General features: G+C 35.9%; 1 pseudogene; it reads right to left on the reverse strand.

Moving 5' to 3' along the window:
* Positions 1-6,325: 6,325 nt before the first annotated feature.
* On the reverse strand, positions 6,326-15,759 carry LOC131551094 (zinc finger protein 91-like; annotated as a pseudogene).
* Positions 15,760-16,299: the final 540 nt, after the last annotated feature.

Here is a 16,299-nt window from a genome sequence, read left to right on the forward strand (position 1 = left end):
AGTGAATTAAATCTGTATGTGGGAGTGTGTATGAAAAAAAAAAAATCAGATATAACCCCTTTTGTAATCCTTAACATTCATAAGTAACTGTAATTTAATTACACATTTTTTCTTAGTAACTGTAACTAATTACAATTACTTTTATTTTATAATTAAATTCCGTAATTCTGTTACATGTAACTAGTTACTCCCCAACACTGATAATAAATGAAATGTCAGCCATTTATGTCCTTTCACTTCATATTTCTCTCTGTGAATTAATTTGATGTGCTCAAAATGAAATTAAACTTTACATGGAACAACAAAGTCTTTAGATTAATGTAAGAGTTCACACTGGAGAGAAGCTGTTCATGTGTGATCAGCAGTGTTGGATAGATTACTTTGGAGGTTACAGATTACAAGTTACCCTATTCAAAATGTAATAAGTAGTGTAACTATTTCAGTTACTTTAATAAAGTAATGTAACTGATTACATTTAATTGCTTTTTGATTACTTTTCTACATTTCTAACAAATGTTTTCAACTGTTAATAATTTTAAAACATTTAAAGCATTTATTGCACAGCCATCACAAAATCAGACTTTAGCACCTATTTTTACTTTAAGATCATACTGAGGTTAAATAAAGATATACAATCATAAGATATAGTTTAATAGCTATGACACTGTTTTTGAAATCAAATCTTTGCATAGCTACAACAGGAAACATTGGCATCTAACAATGCAATCTTAGAAAATAAAGCATATACACAAACCTAAATAGGAAATAAATCAGTTATTGAATAAGCATAAGTCCCATTTGTTGCCCTAAACTCCTGAAGAGCAGTCAATGCAATTTGGGAAAGGAATCGATCAAATCTGTGTATGTGTGTGAAAATATTCAGATGTCAGATTTGTAATTGTTAACATTTTCATAAGTAACTGCAATTTAACTTTAAAAAAAATTCTCAGTAACTGTAACAGATTACATTTATTTTGCAATTAAATTACGTAATTCCATTACATGTAACAGCCCTGATAGTACATCACAGAGACGTCTATTTGATGTCTGCATTTACATCTGCAAGATGTATTTTTTTGAGTATTTGCTCATCTGCAATACGTCTAAAGGAAGGTTCCTACCAGATGTCAAATAGATGTCTTTAAGATGTTTATGATTTAGAATGTATGTAAAACTGATATCTTACAGACATATGTCAGATATTTGTACACAACAGATGCTTTTCAGATCAAGTGATCTTTAACAGACATCTTGCAGACGTACGTGTGCTAGTTACTCCCCAACACTGATGATCAGTGCGGCAAAACATTTCTTAGGGCTCAGTCCGGAAGACACACCTGACAGTTCATAAGAAGGAGAAGCCGCATTTATGTTCTGTATGTGGAAAGAGTTTTTCTCTGCTGCCATATTTATATAAACATGAAAAGATTCAGTGAACTGTTTAAAGCAGCACCAGAGTGAGGGCTGAATCCAAAAGTGCAGGTGAAGGTATAATGCGTATATAATTCATCTGGGAGCCTTCAGTTTGCTCTATCCTGGCCATAGATTTGAGTTAACATCAGCCTCCACATGATCAACCAGTCATAATGACTAAAGGAGAGTTCAGAATAAAACAAATATAACATTTTATTTGTCAGGTAAAAATGTATCATGCCAATTACACAAACAATTAGAAGCCAACTCAGAAAGGAAAACAAACACTTTCTGCGACAGCTGTTAGTATTTCTTGGCAGGGAAAATGATGGCAGTATCAATAGTGCGTTTGAAATTTTCTTTCAAAGGATGTGGTAAACCACATTGTAGGCCAGCCCTCTTTCAGCGCCACTTTAAAAGATGTCACAGATGAGGATGCAGTGAAAGTGCTGCAAGAGGTATGGATAATAGATGTATTTTATGTGGTTAGTAAGAAGGTTACTTCAACATCGAAGCCCCTAGAAATTATACAATTGTCAGTAGCAAGTGTAAAACATTTGCTTTTACATATTTGAGTGTTGAATTCTTTTTGATAAGAAAAAAATATGTATTGGACTGGTTTGGGTATTTGTTTTCAATGACTGTTAGGTTTGAATAAACCATCAACATATGAGGAAAATATTTTATATTTTTAAATATTTTAAATATGAGACAAGAACAAAACACTACACATGGTTAAGGTATTTTTCTGACAAAATTATTTGGCCAAAAAGGAGGCAAACTAGAGCTATTGATTTTATTTTACTAGGCAAATCCATAGACAAACTCAGCAGAAAAAGCATACACTGACTACAACATAATCAGTTATTAATATTAATTTGTTTGGCATGTTTCATTGGGACATCACAAATAAAATAATTTACTCCAAGCACAACTACCCTCCTGAAACCGAGGAGTAGATTTTAAGTCACAGTTTTAAGTCTGGATGTCCTGTTAAGAGCACATTCAGGGCTTTTCAGAGATACCAAATGTTTGGAAGTTTCACCATGACAACTCCCTCTCCTTAGTCTTTAAATATGGCTGACATTAATTTAGTGATCAACTTTAACACTGGTAATATTTTGTAAATATCATTCAAATCTGACAAATTTTTTAAATGGTCATAAATCAACATCTTAGGAAAATGTTATGGGGTTTGAAATCAAAATATGATTTTCATCTATTTCATACATGTCCACTGTAGAGGACACCAGGACTGAAAGCATGTTTATTACACATTTTGGAAGACACAACAAATAGGGGGAAAAACATTATATTTCAATATTCCTAGGAAACATTAGATATTATTATGAAAATCTTGCCAATTATTACTCCCATTATTACACTTCTTATTTAATTTCATGTTGCCCCAAGAATGCATTAATATGCAAATTAGATAAAGTGTATAGATACATTGTATATAATGGAAAAGCCTCTTATGGTCATTTTCCACACACATTGAATAAATCAAAATGGTATATAAAATCATTCTGTTACATCTTTCATAACATAGTTGAGAATCATCTTCATACAAAGTTTGGTTTAAAAAAAAATCCAGAAACAATTTATTTGCGATTAAAAAAAGAAAAAAAAAGAAAAGAAAAGTGTTTTTGCCTATTCATGTCATTTTGTTTTTAAAAAATTTAGTCCTGGGGTCCTCTACAGAGGGCACAAAATAACGTAGGAATAAATATAGCATTTTTAAAAATTGTTATTTTCCTTTTTTTTTTTAAATTTGTAATCATTTAAATAAAGGATCAAAATATAAATTTTCATAGGCTGGACATCACTTTTGGCCACTACTGTAACTTGTACTGTACTGTAACTGTAAAAACAGCAACCTGCTCCAAACCGCTGGGTGTTTTCGACGCATGAAGAACATTGAGGAGAAACATAACATTTTGGATAACACATAACACAACCATGCATTATGTTTCTTGACAATTCACCCAACCCAATGGCAAATACATGCACAAACACACTCAAGTTACCAATTGTCACGGTGCACACAGCAGGGAGGAACGAGGAGACGAGGATGAACTCAAAATACAGTCTTTAATAGGTTAGGCTAGGCAAGGCTAGGCCACACAGGAACACACAGGAGTAACGAGTAGACCAGACAAAAACTAATTGAACAGGCATGAGCTAAATACACATGATAATTACTGATAATAAGACAAACACAGCTGGACAAGACTTAACTAATAATCACACCGAACAAGGACAGGAACATGACCAAATAAGGACACAAGAGGCGGGAACACAAGACACACACGACAGAGGACTGACACCAATCTTAGACTCTCATGGTTTTTGGAATCCAGAATTCTGCAGGTTTTGGATGTAATTAAGTAAACTTTACATCCTCTGTATTCTCAGTTCATACTTCCTTTTTAAATAAGTTCTTCCAAGGTTGTCTCTCCAGGTTCCTCTCTTGATGTTTCCTTCATCGTGAAGTAGAGTTTTAATGCTTCCTCCCAATTTTTGATTTGCTCACTTGTGTGGTAGATGTACACCCCCAGGGCACATTGTGTTTATTGCAAAGTTCTACACTATCATCCAAGTCTGCCTGTAGATTATTTTGGAAGCAGAACTGAAGAAAGTACTGGTGTTCGTTACTGTATTGCTGTCAATGTACCATTTTCTGATCCACTGTCAGTTTGTAGTCTCATACAACACCAAGGCACTGAATACAAGTATTGTATTAAAATTGTGTGCAATAACAGCAGGGTCATTATTAGCAGACCCATAAGTAAGCCAGAGAGTACATCTCGAAAAAAACATCAATGCATCCTGATATGCCAAAACCAAATGGCTTTAGTTTGCCATAACCATCGATAAGCCACAGATATTTTGGTCCCATGGAGCGATATGTGTGTCGAACAAATCTACGGCATGTCCTCTGTTCTGTCCCTTGTGGGTTCTTGCACATAGTCTGGTAGCCGAAGAACTGTCCTGGTCCATGCAGCTCTGCTCTTATTGCGTTTTCTTACGTTGTTTAATGGTGAATAGTTTTTTCTTCCAAACATACCTGCATCTTTCAGGTGTGTTTTTAGAGAGCGCAGGCTCATCTTTATGCCATGGTACGTTAACAGCATGTCCACAATCACGGCATATGAAAGTCATTCCTCAAAGTCATATCCATGCGTTACTGATGACAGAGAATAGCGTACACACTTTGCGTCCATCGGAAGCTCTCCAAAATGGTGGTACGGTGACGCAGAGAGACGGAGAGGAGACGAATTGTTGAATAAATGTCGTTGTTTTAATTTTCTTTGCGTACAAAAAGTATTATCGTCACTTCATAAAATGTTTTTTTTATACTTTTCTGTGCCTTGACAGTGTTACTTACTTGGCAGTCAATGGACACTCAAACCTCTCGGTTTTCATCCAAATCATCTTAAATTGTGTTCCGAGGACAAACAAAGCTTTCGACAAACTGAATTGAATATTTAATTTTTATACTAAAGAAAAAAATACACTAGGATAACTAAGATCTGACAGTACCATTCAGATGAATAATAATCTACAAAATAAATTGAATAAATGAAACAAATAATAAAAACACTACAGTCTTTCACCGTATAAACTGATGGATAAATGCTTATTAAAGCTACTAAAATCATTACTGTTTAGGCGTGCACCAGAAGCCCAAAGTATACTTTGCGTGAGCACAGATATCCGCTTGGGAAACAGTGCCTCTTTCATAGCTTAATGCACTTTTAATAACTCTTCTTATTATCAAACATGTCCTGCAGTTTAACAACAATAGACTGCTTTTTAAGACAATCACTGATCAAATCACTGATTTGACATTAAGTTAGGACTTTTAGGAAGGAATGAAGGAATTATGAAGATAAGGAAGCTTTGCTAGACGAAATGCGGCACAATAATCAATAAAACATCTTGTTTTCATAAAGCTTAGAAGCCAAACTCAAAATCAAAAATAAAATTTGATCTCTCTTCTGGATTCTGAATAACAAAAACGCATCATGGATGAATATCTTGCATATAGAAATGATTGGCAAAAGACAATTAGTTTGATAACATTTATGCAGCAGTAATAAATTAAGTGTATTTTCATCATTTCTCCTAACTGATAACGTCAAAGCTTATTGATACAAAGGTCTTTTGTAATTTAGCTCCAGGGCCTGTTTAATACCGGGTTCCGGTACCCATTCCTACTGACAAGAGAAGCAAAGAAGGATCAGTTGCAAAGCTACATGAGAGTATATCTAACCAATCACAGCAGTGGGCTTTTACTTCCAAGTCTACAATCCACCGCGCCTACTCAAACAGAGCGCTCTGATGAGAGGGGTCAACACATGACAGAAAAGTAAGCAAACTGAACATAATATGAAACTTATAAGAAAGCACAATAGCATCACTTATATCATGAAGCAAAATGATACACAAGAGTAACACTTTTTTTGACATTGTTCTTTGGGGAGGAACTCCATCTTTGAGTTGATCTGAATCTCACAGTTGAATCTGCTGGTTTTGAAGATGAAGATGAACTTTAGATAATGAAGTTTAGATAATGTTTCTTTGTCATGCCACTTGCAATGACTGGTTAGCACAAATTTATCCAGATGATATTTTATTGCTTGAGGCATTATCAGTGTTGAGCAAGCTACTTGGAAAATGTAGTGAGCTAATCTAACAGTTACTCTTCTTTAAATGAAGCTTAACTACACTAAAGCTACAGCCCTAGGAAATGTAGCAAGCTAAGCTACAGCAACTTAGCAAAAGTAGTTTACTACATCTAAGCTATTTTATAAAAAAAAAAAAAAATTCTATTGAACCAACATCATACCAAGTCAATGCTCTCTCAGTGATCAATAAAACTGTCAGTCAAGCAGATAGACAGGCATGTTCAGTTTAATTGTTTATTCAACAGCTGTTCCAAACCAATTTGGCAACATAATCAGTATCAAATACAGGGTTGGATTTACCTCATATTGTGACATAGGCAAAATAAAATTTTTGCTGTCGGCCAGAAACCTCCTTTTAGTAGTTGGTATTGTGGCTTTATTGTATACAGATATGTTTATATAGCCTAAATGGTAACACTTCACAATAAGGTTCAGTAGTTAACATTAGTTAGCTAGTGTAGTTAACATGAACTAAGAATGAACAATACTTCTGCAGCATTTATCTTAATGTTAATTTCAACATTTACTAATGCATTATCAAAATCAAAAGTTGTTTGTTAACATTTGTTAATGCAATGTGAACTAACATGAACTATTAATGAACGACTGTAATTTCATTAACTAACATTAACAAAGATTAATAAATAAACATTGTATGCTCATGTTAGATAATACATTAGCTAACATTAATGAAATCTTATTGTACCATATAGATGTATAGGGCTACAGATAGGCTACGTTTATTTGCATTGTTGCATGTGTCGTCATATCAATATAAACATTTCACCAAAATCAAGTTCAAACACGAAGCTTTTGACCAGGGAAGTGTTTTTTTATTTTTTATTTTTTTTCTGACTCGTGTCCCGTTTTCCTGTTTTCTGTCATTATGTGGGCGTTCAGTTTTTTTCTGTTATTTGGCCAAAGTATCATATTATAAAGGATTCAGCGCTTCGCACGAGCTATTTGGCTGTGACTTGACAACAAATGCTAGACTAAGAAACTCTTCTCCACTCCTCAAAAACAAAAACATTAGCCTTTATAAATATAGTGTTTATTGAGTAAAGAAAATGCTGTACTTATTCAATCAACAGTTCTTTCTTTACCTTCAGACAGCAAACAAGCTGAGATGCTCTAAACTGCGCGCCGCACTTCACTGACGAGAGAGGCGGGAGGAATAATGAGGTTTGACTGACAGTTTGAGGAGCCGATGGCGTTACGAGCTTTAGTGTCTGTGGCGTCACTTACTGATCCAGGATCAGTGATCCTTAGCTGTTTTATTTCTCATTTGAGCTTGAGTTTCAGAATGCTTTGGAAAATGTAACGTTAGCTTTTGTTGATGCTACCGCGCTACTTGATCAAAAATAGAGCTTCGCTACTGAAAAGCTATTTGATTCACCACGCTACTGAGAAATGTAGTTAAACTAGTAGCGTCACTACTAGTAGCGTCACTACTTGTAGCGACGCTACTGCCCAACACTGGGCATTATTATGTCACATTTGTTGAGGACGCGGCATCAGACCTGAAAGTCCTGATCTGAAGATGATCTACTTACAGTGAACGTTTTTTGCATGACTGCGTAGAGCAGATGATTGTTTGAAACACTTCCCACATGCAGTGCATTGATATGGTTTCTCTCCAGTGTGGATTCTCTCATGTCTTTTTAGGTCTCTTGAATCGGTGAATCTTTTGTCACAGTGTGAACACTTGAAAGGTTTCTCTCCAGTGTGAATCCTCTCGTGTATTATCCGATTTGCTGATTGACTGAATCTCTTGTCACAATATGAACACTTGTAAGGTTTCTCTCCAGTGTGGATCATCTCGTGTCTTTTTACGTTTTCTGACAGATTGAATCTCTTGTCACAGTGTGAACACTTGTAAGGTTTCTCTCCAGTGTGGCTCCTCTCATGTCTTTTCAGGATTCCCGGACAGCTAAATCTCTTGTCACAGTGTGAACACTTATAAGGTTTCTCTCCAGTGTGGCTCCTCTCATGTCTTTTCAGGATTCCCGGACAGCTAAATCTCTTGTCACAGTGTGAACACTTATAAGGTTTTTCTCCAGTGTGGATCCTCTGATGCAGTTTTAAATTGCTCGCTGAAATAAAAGTCTTTTCACACTCAAAGCACATGTACTCTCTCACACCAGTATGTATTTTCTGATGCACTTTTAAATTTTGTAGACATGAAAAACTTTTCCCACATAAATAACATGGATGTGGCTTCTCCTTTGTATGAATTTTCAGGTGCATCTTCAGGTCTGAAGGCCGCAAACACATTTTGCCGCATTGATCACACATGCACAGGTTCTCTCTAGTGTGGATGTTCATATGTACCTTAAGGTGTGCCGAGTGTGCAAATCTCTTCCCACACTGATCACAAGTGAATGGTTTTTCTCCCGTATGAACTTTCATATGTGCCGTAAGTTGTCCTTTTTGCGCAAAACACTTCCCACACTGATCACATGTGTGCGGTTTCTCTCCTGTGTGAGTCCTCTCATGTGCCTTGAGGATTCCTGACCGACTGAATCTTTTGTCGCAGTTTGAACACTTGTAAGGTTTTTCTCCAGTGTGAATCCTCTCGTGTATTATCCGATTTGCTGATTGACTGAATCTCTTGTCACAATATGAACACTTGTAAGGTTTCTCTCCAGTGTGGATCATCTCGTGTCTTTTTACGTTTTCTGACAGATTGAATCTCTTGTCACAGTGTGAACACTTGTAAGGTTTCTCTCCAGTGTGGCTCCTCTCATGTCTTTTCAGGATTCCCGGACAGCTAAATCTCTTGTCACAGTGTGAACACTTATAAGGTTTCTCTCCAGTGTGGCTCCTCTCATGTCTTTTCAGGATTCCCGGACAGCTAAATCTCTTGTCACAGTGTGAACACTTATAAGGTTTTCTCCAGTGTGGATCCTCTGATGCAGTTTTAAATTGCTCGCTGAAATAAAAGTCTTTTCACACTCAAAGCACATGTACTCTCTCACACCAGTATGTATTTTCTGATGCACTTTTAAATTTTGTAGACATGAAAAACTTTTCCCACATAAATAACATGGATGTGGCTTCTCCTTTGTATGAATTTTCAGGTGCATCTTCAGGTCTGAAGGCCGCAAACACATTTTGCCGCATTGATCACACATGCACAGGTTCTCTCTAGTGTGGATGTTCATATGTACCTTAAGGTGTGCCGAGTGTGCAAATCTCTTCCCACACTGATCACAAGTGAATGGTTTTTCTCCCGTATGAACTTTCATATGTGCCGTAAGTTGTCCTTTTTGCGCAAAACACTTCCCACACTGATCACATGTGTGCGGTTTCTCTCCTGTGTGAGTCCTCTCATGTGCCTTGAGGATTCCTGACCGACTGAATCTTTTGTCGCAGTTTGAACACTTGTAAGGTTTTTCTCCAGTGTGAATCCTCTCGTGTGCTTTCAGGTGTCCTGACCAATTGAATCCCTTGTCGCAATGTGAACACTTGTACCGTTTCTCTCCAGTATGTACTCTCATGTGAACATTAAGACTATGTTTGTATGCGAAACTCTTTCCACAGTGAGTGCAGGTGAAAGATTTCTCAGCACTTAGTTTCTTTAAAACATTCTGAGAGCAACTAGGAGGTTTTTCTCCAGTTTTGACATGATTTTGCTCCTCAGTTTCACTTAGTTCTTCAATCTCCTCGTGTTCTCCAATCATTTCTGAAATAAAAATGAAAACGGTTCAATTTCAGTAACTCGTAAAAAAAAGAAAAAAAAAACAAATGTGAAAGGACATATAAACGAGCTCTGATATAACAGCAGAAAAAAGACAATTGCTACACAAAACATTGAACATTTTGATGCATTTTTATAATTTATATGTCCCAAAACTTTCCATGAATGAGGTACATTGATTTTCAAATTATTTTTAAAACATTATAGGCACAAATCCCATGTTTCTATAGGTAGAACTATTTAACCAAAAACACAGTTATAGAAAGCATCCTTACTATTTGATGCTCCACCTGTATTATTGCACAGCTCTAAAGATATTTCGGTTACACTTTATTTTAAGGAGTCCTTACTTACTATTATAATAACAATAGATTATGCATAATTACATAAAAGTAACCCTAAACCAAATCCTAATCCTAACCTTAACTATATAGTAAGTACAATGCATCCGGAAAGTTTTCACAGCGCTTCCCTTTTTCCACATTTTGTTATGTTACAGCCTTATTCCAAAATGGATTAAATTAATTATTTTCCTCAAAATTCTACAAACAATACCCATAATGACAATGTGAAAGAAGTTTGTTTGAAGTCTTTGCAAAATTATTTAAAAAATAAAAATCACATGAACATAAGTATTCACAGCCTTTGCTCAATACTTTGTTGAAGCACCTTTGGCACCCATTACAGCCTCAAGTCTTTTTGGGTTTGATGCAACAAGCTTTGATCATCATCATTTGGCAATCATCTGGCATTCTTCTCCTTGCTTCTTCATGTCTCAAGCTCTGTCCGGTTGGATGGGGCAAACACACATTTTCAAGTTTCTCCAGAAATATTTGATTGGGTTCAAGCCCAGGCTGTGGCTGGGCCACTCAAGGACATTCACAGAGTTGTCTATAAGCCACTCTTGCTGTGTGCTTAGGGTCATTGTCCTGTTGGAAGGTGAACCTTCTGCCCAGTTCTGAATGCTCTGGACTGGGTTTTCATTAAGACCATTTCAATATTTTCTTCTACTCTGACAAGTTCCTCAGTCCCTGCTGCTGAAAAACAGCCCCACAGTATGAGGCTGCTAAAAGCACACTTTACTTTTGAGATAGTACTCTGCAGGTGATGAGCAGAGCTGGTTTCCTTCAAACATGATGCTTGGTATTGAGGTTCATCAGACCAGATAATCTTGTTTCTCACAGTCTGAGGGTCCTTTTGGTGCTTTTTTGCAAATTCCAAGTGTGTTAACTTCTTAACTGAAGAGAGGATTGAGTTTGCCCACACCGCTATAAAGCCCAGATCGGTGGAGTGTTGCAGAGATGTTTGTCCTTCTGTAAGTTTCTCCCATCTGCATATATGATCATGGAGCTCAACTATGGTGACCAAGAACCTGATGGTCACTCGTCTAGACAAGGCCCTTCTCCATCAATTGCTCAGATTGGCCAGGAGGCCAGCTCTAGGAAGAGTCCTGGTTGCTTCAAACTTCTTCCATTAAGGGTAACAGAGACTCCATGCTTCTATGAACCTTCAATGCCGCAGAAAATTTTCTGTACTCTTCCCCAGATCTGTGCCTTGATACAATCCTGTCTTGGAGGTACAATTCTTTGGACTTCATGGCTTGGTTTGTGCTCTGACATGCACTGTTAACTGTGGGACCTTATATAGACAGGTATGTGCCTTTCCAAATCATGTCCAATCAACTGAATTTACAACCCGAATTCCGGAAATGTTGGGGTATTTTTAAAATTTGAATAAAATGAAAACTTAAAGAATTTCAAAATCACAGCCGATATTTTATTCACAATAGAACATAGATAACATAACTAGGGATGCACAATATTGGATTTTGCCGATATTTTTCAACTCATTTTGGCCGATAGCCGGTGCCGATATATTTCCTTTTGTTAAGGAAACAACACTAAGTCTCTCCTGTGCAGAAATTATAAGCAAATTATTTTAATTTTGGTTAGTTTTTAACAAGAACTTATTTGCTTGAATTAAATAAACAACAATGAAGTTATTTTATAACGACAGTACATTAAAGATTTGAAAATAACTATAAAAAAAACCTATATTCAATTGCTGCAGTTTTTTTCAGAAAGATACAGTGGTAACTTAACATTTTATTTTAAGATTTAACATTCGTAAATGGTCTAAAGCAAGAGTTGTAAAAATTCTGAAAATCTTTTAGAGCTCAATTGTTTAAAAAATATAACATATTACACATTAATGAATAAATCAGTATAAATTATTTAATTTAAGTGACCTGTTTGTGTTTTTTTTTTTGTTCATGTAAGCTATAGCTTATGAGCTTTAAATCAAAACATACTCATGAATTTATAGCATCAATTACTGCTTTATTTAATCAGAATCACAGTCTAAATATTATGTGTGTATTTTGCTTTAATTTTATTAGAAGAAGGCCAACAGCGCCCCTACGGAATTAGAACTCCTTACTGAGCAAGTATTAGGACCCAGGGGAGGCTGCCGCTACACGTGCCATTACTGTGGACTCTAACACATACCAAACGTGTCATTCTGTACATACATTTTCAGTTTAAATGCAGCAATCCAAAACAGTGAATCTAATCATCATTCAGGCAAAACGTTGCTTCAAGAATGAGCCACACTGCTGATGTGATCTATTCGCTAGCACACCCTGAGCACATGTGAGTTAATGTATTCCTCTTATCGGCATCATTTTCACATCAGGATGATATTTACAGTTAAAGCCATTATCAGCCGATTCCTATATTACTCAGATAATATTGTGCATCCCTAAACTTAACAAATGTTTAAACTGAGAAACTGTACAATTTTATGCACAAAATGAGCTCATTTCAAATTTGATGCCTGCTACAGATCTCAAAATATTTGGGACGGGGGCATGTTTACCATGGTGTAGCATCTCCTCTTCTTTTCAACAGTTTGAAGACATTTCGGCATCGAGGTTACGAGTTTCTGGAGTTTTGGTGTTGGAATTTGGTCCCATTCTTGCCTGATATAGGTTTCCAGCTGCTGAAGAGTTTGTGGTCGTCTTTGACGTATTTTTCGTTTGATGCGCCAAATGTTCTCTATAGGTGAAAGATCTGGACTGCAGGCAGGCCAATTCAGCACCCGGACTCTTCTACTACGAAGCCATGCTGTTGTAATAGCTGCAGTATGTGGTTTTGCATTGTCCTGCTGAAATACACGTCATCTGGAGGGGAGCATATGTTGCTCTAAAACCTTTGTATACCTTTCAGCATTCATAGTGCCTTCCAAAACATGCAAGCTTTAGTTGGCATCTGCAGATGGCACAACGGATTGTGTTTACCGACAGTGTTTTCTGGAAGTATTCCTGGGCCCATTTAGTAATGTCAATGACAGAATCATGCCGATGAGTGATGCAGTCTTAGGGCCCGAAGACCAGGGGCATCCAACAAAGGTCTTCGGCCTTGTCCCTTACGCACAGAGACTTCTCCAGTTTCTCTGAATCTTTTGATGATGTTATGCATTGTAGAGAATAAGATATGCAAAGCCTTTGCAATTTGACATTGAGGACCGTTGTTTTTAAAGTATTCCACAATCTTTTTTGCACTCTTTCACAGATTGGAGAGTCTCTGCCCATCTTTACTTCTGAGAGACTCATCTCATTCTAGCTAATCAGGTTACAGACCTGATGTCAATTAACTTAATTATTTGCTAGATATTCTCCCAGCTGAATCTTTTCAGAATTTCTTGCTTTTTCAGCCCTTTGTAAAGTGAAGTGATGTATGGCCAAGTATGGTGTCCCATACTCGGAATTTGTGCTCTGCATTTAACTCATCCAAGTGCACACACACACAGTAGTGAACACACACCCGGAGCAGTGGGCAGCCAATGCTGCGGCGCCCGGGGAGCAGTTGGGGGTTTAGTGCCTTGCTCAAGGGTCTCAAACCCTTATAATAGAATGATAACATAAACCTGAGACTCAAACCCACGGCCTTCGGGTTACAAGTTGACTCTCTATCCATTAGGCCACGACTGCCCTGTGCCCACTTTTTTGAGACCTGTAGCAGGCATCAAATTTGAAATGAGCTCATTTAGTGGATAAAAGCGTAAGATTTCTCCGTTTAAACATTTATGTTCTCTATGTTCTATTGTGAATAAAATATTGGCTCATGTGATTTGAAAGTCTTTTAATTTTCATTTTATTCAAATTTAAAAAATGTCCCAACATTTCCGGAATTCGTGTTGTACCACAGGTGGACTCCAATCAAGTTGTAGAAACATCTTAAAGAATGAAGCAGGATGCACCTGAGCTCAGTTTTGGGTGTCATGGCAAAGGCTGTGAATACTTATGTACATGTGATTTTCTTCATTTTTTATTTTTAATAAATTTGCAAAGATTTCAAACAAACTTTCCCATTGTCATTATGGGGTATTGTTTGCAGAATTTCGAGGAAAATAATGAATTTAATCCATTTTGGAATAAGGCTGTAACATAAAATATGGAAAAAGTGAAGCACTGTGAATACTTTCCAGATGCACTGTACATGTAGTTAATTAATATTACTCAGTACTTAAATGTATAATTACATTGTAATGAGGACACCTTAAAATAAAGTTTAACCGCTATTTCCTATTACAACAAATATAAATCTGCTTAAAGCTTCATAAACTTCAGCATTATTAATGAAGAAACAAAAATAAACACCAACCTATTTGTTCTTCGGTATCGTCAGTGTGTTTCATTCTGCAGGGTCCTTGATCTCTCATGTTCTCTGTATTCTTTAATAAACTCAGTCTTTGTAGATTTCAGTTCTTTCTGATGCTCTGATGCTAATCTTCACTTGTGAATATTTCCAGTACTTATTGGTGAAATCACTGACTGTGTGATTGTCGTTCAGGAGCTTCACTGAACATGAATTTCTGTGTGGAAGAAGCAGATTTGCCAAAATCAACAATAAATAAGTTACTGAGGTTTATATATATATATTTTTAATTGGACTATTTTACACATTTAAGTATGTAAGTGAAGCAGAGACCATAGCCTAACAAATACAAAGTCTGCCAACTTAGTAAATCATTATATTACTATATTAAAAGTAACAGCATTGACAAAATAGCACATCAATTTAAAAAGCTCATTCAGTAAAACAACACTCACACATATGCTAATTAACACATTCTATGCATTTCTGTTTTGTCTGTCTTTTTAGTGTTAACATTTCAATCCATATTTTTTCATTCTGCCCTCGTATTAACATTTAAGAAGATATCGGTCTAGAAATATAGAAAAGAATATACGAATTAAAAAAAAAAAGTAAAGAATAAACAGAAATTAGATGACATACATCTTCATTAACAACTACAGGTAAATAACTGAGCACATAACATCAACATAATTTGGTTTTCTAATAACTATATTCAGTGAAATAAAGTAATTAAGAGATTAACATGTTATAGTTTTATGTGCAAAATCTGACAGTGATTAAAAACTTCTTTAAAAAGAAAGAGTACCACAAAGCAAAATATCCAGCGTCTATTAATCTGTTCAGATTTAAAATGTTCCACGTGGCTCATCATTATATAGGCTCAATAGCAGTATCTGTTATTAATTTTAACCATGTAAAGTAACAATAACAAAGATAAAAATAACAAAATCACAGCAGCAATACAATTTTAGCATCCATTTAACGAAACATTCAGTAACAGCAACATTATCACTCCAAACTTAGAAACAATCATTCTCACAAAAACACAAATCGCTCGGGTCTTTGTGAATTTAACATGTTTTCCTCACACGTTTGTTCTAAGTTTTTAAGTCAGCAAACACACAAACAGCGCTGTACTCGATGAAAACAATGCAGAAACGACCTCGCATATTGTTGCAGAAACAAAAATGCTTAAAGTGTATTTTACCATTGTTTAAATACACGAAATGCTCACCTCGCCTCAGAAGACTCGACGCTGACTGACTCTGAGTGAGCGCGCGCTAGTGATGACGTCATCATCGGCAGATCACCAAAGCGCCAAATTCTATTTAAAACGACGAGACATCTATAAAGCAACAACTCACACAAAAATCAGGTATAGCCTACAAATGAGGACAAGCAGCCGTCTCACTCAATCTCAGTCATGTGTGGAGTAAAATATAGTTTATTAGGCAATTAAAAGCTTTTTTTGAGAAGTTTAAAACAGTAAGCCCAAAAAGGAACATAACATTTCAGATATATATATTTTTTCTTCCCCTTAAATACAATAAGTAGACAATATAAGTTGTTAAAATATGAAAAGTAAAGATAACAATGTATTGATAAAAAGGTATCATTTAATTAATGTCTCAAAGCAAAAACAAAACTTAGCTAAGTAAAAGTGAAAACTCTGCTAACCTTGCTAAAAACAAACAAACAATAGAAGCCCAATAGAAACCATCACAGAAATTCCAGTGGTTTCCATTAAAATACCATTATAAACCATTAGCTTTTTCCAGTAAAGCCATTACAAAATTCCTTTTTGTAGTGTGTTTTGGGCATTTTTCCAATA

The sequence above is a fragment of the Onychostoma macrolepis genome, chromosome 02 (genome assembly GCF_012432095.1).
Source record: "Onychostoma macrolepis isolate SWU-2019 chromosome 02, ASM1243209v1, whole genome shotgun sequence".
NCBI classification, from domain to species: Eukaryota; Metazoa; Chordata; class Actinopteri; order Cypriniformes; family Cyprinidae; genus Onychostoma; species Onychostoma macrolepis.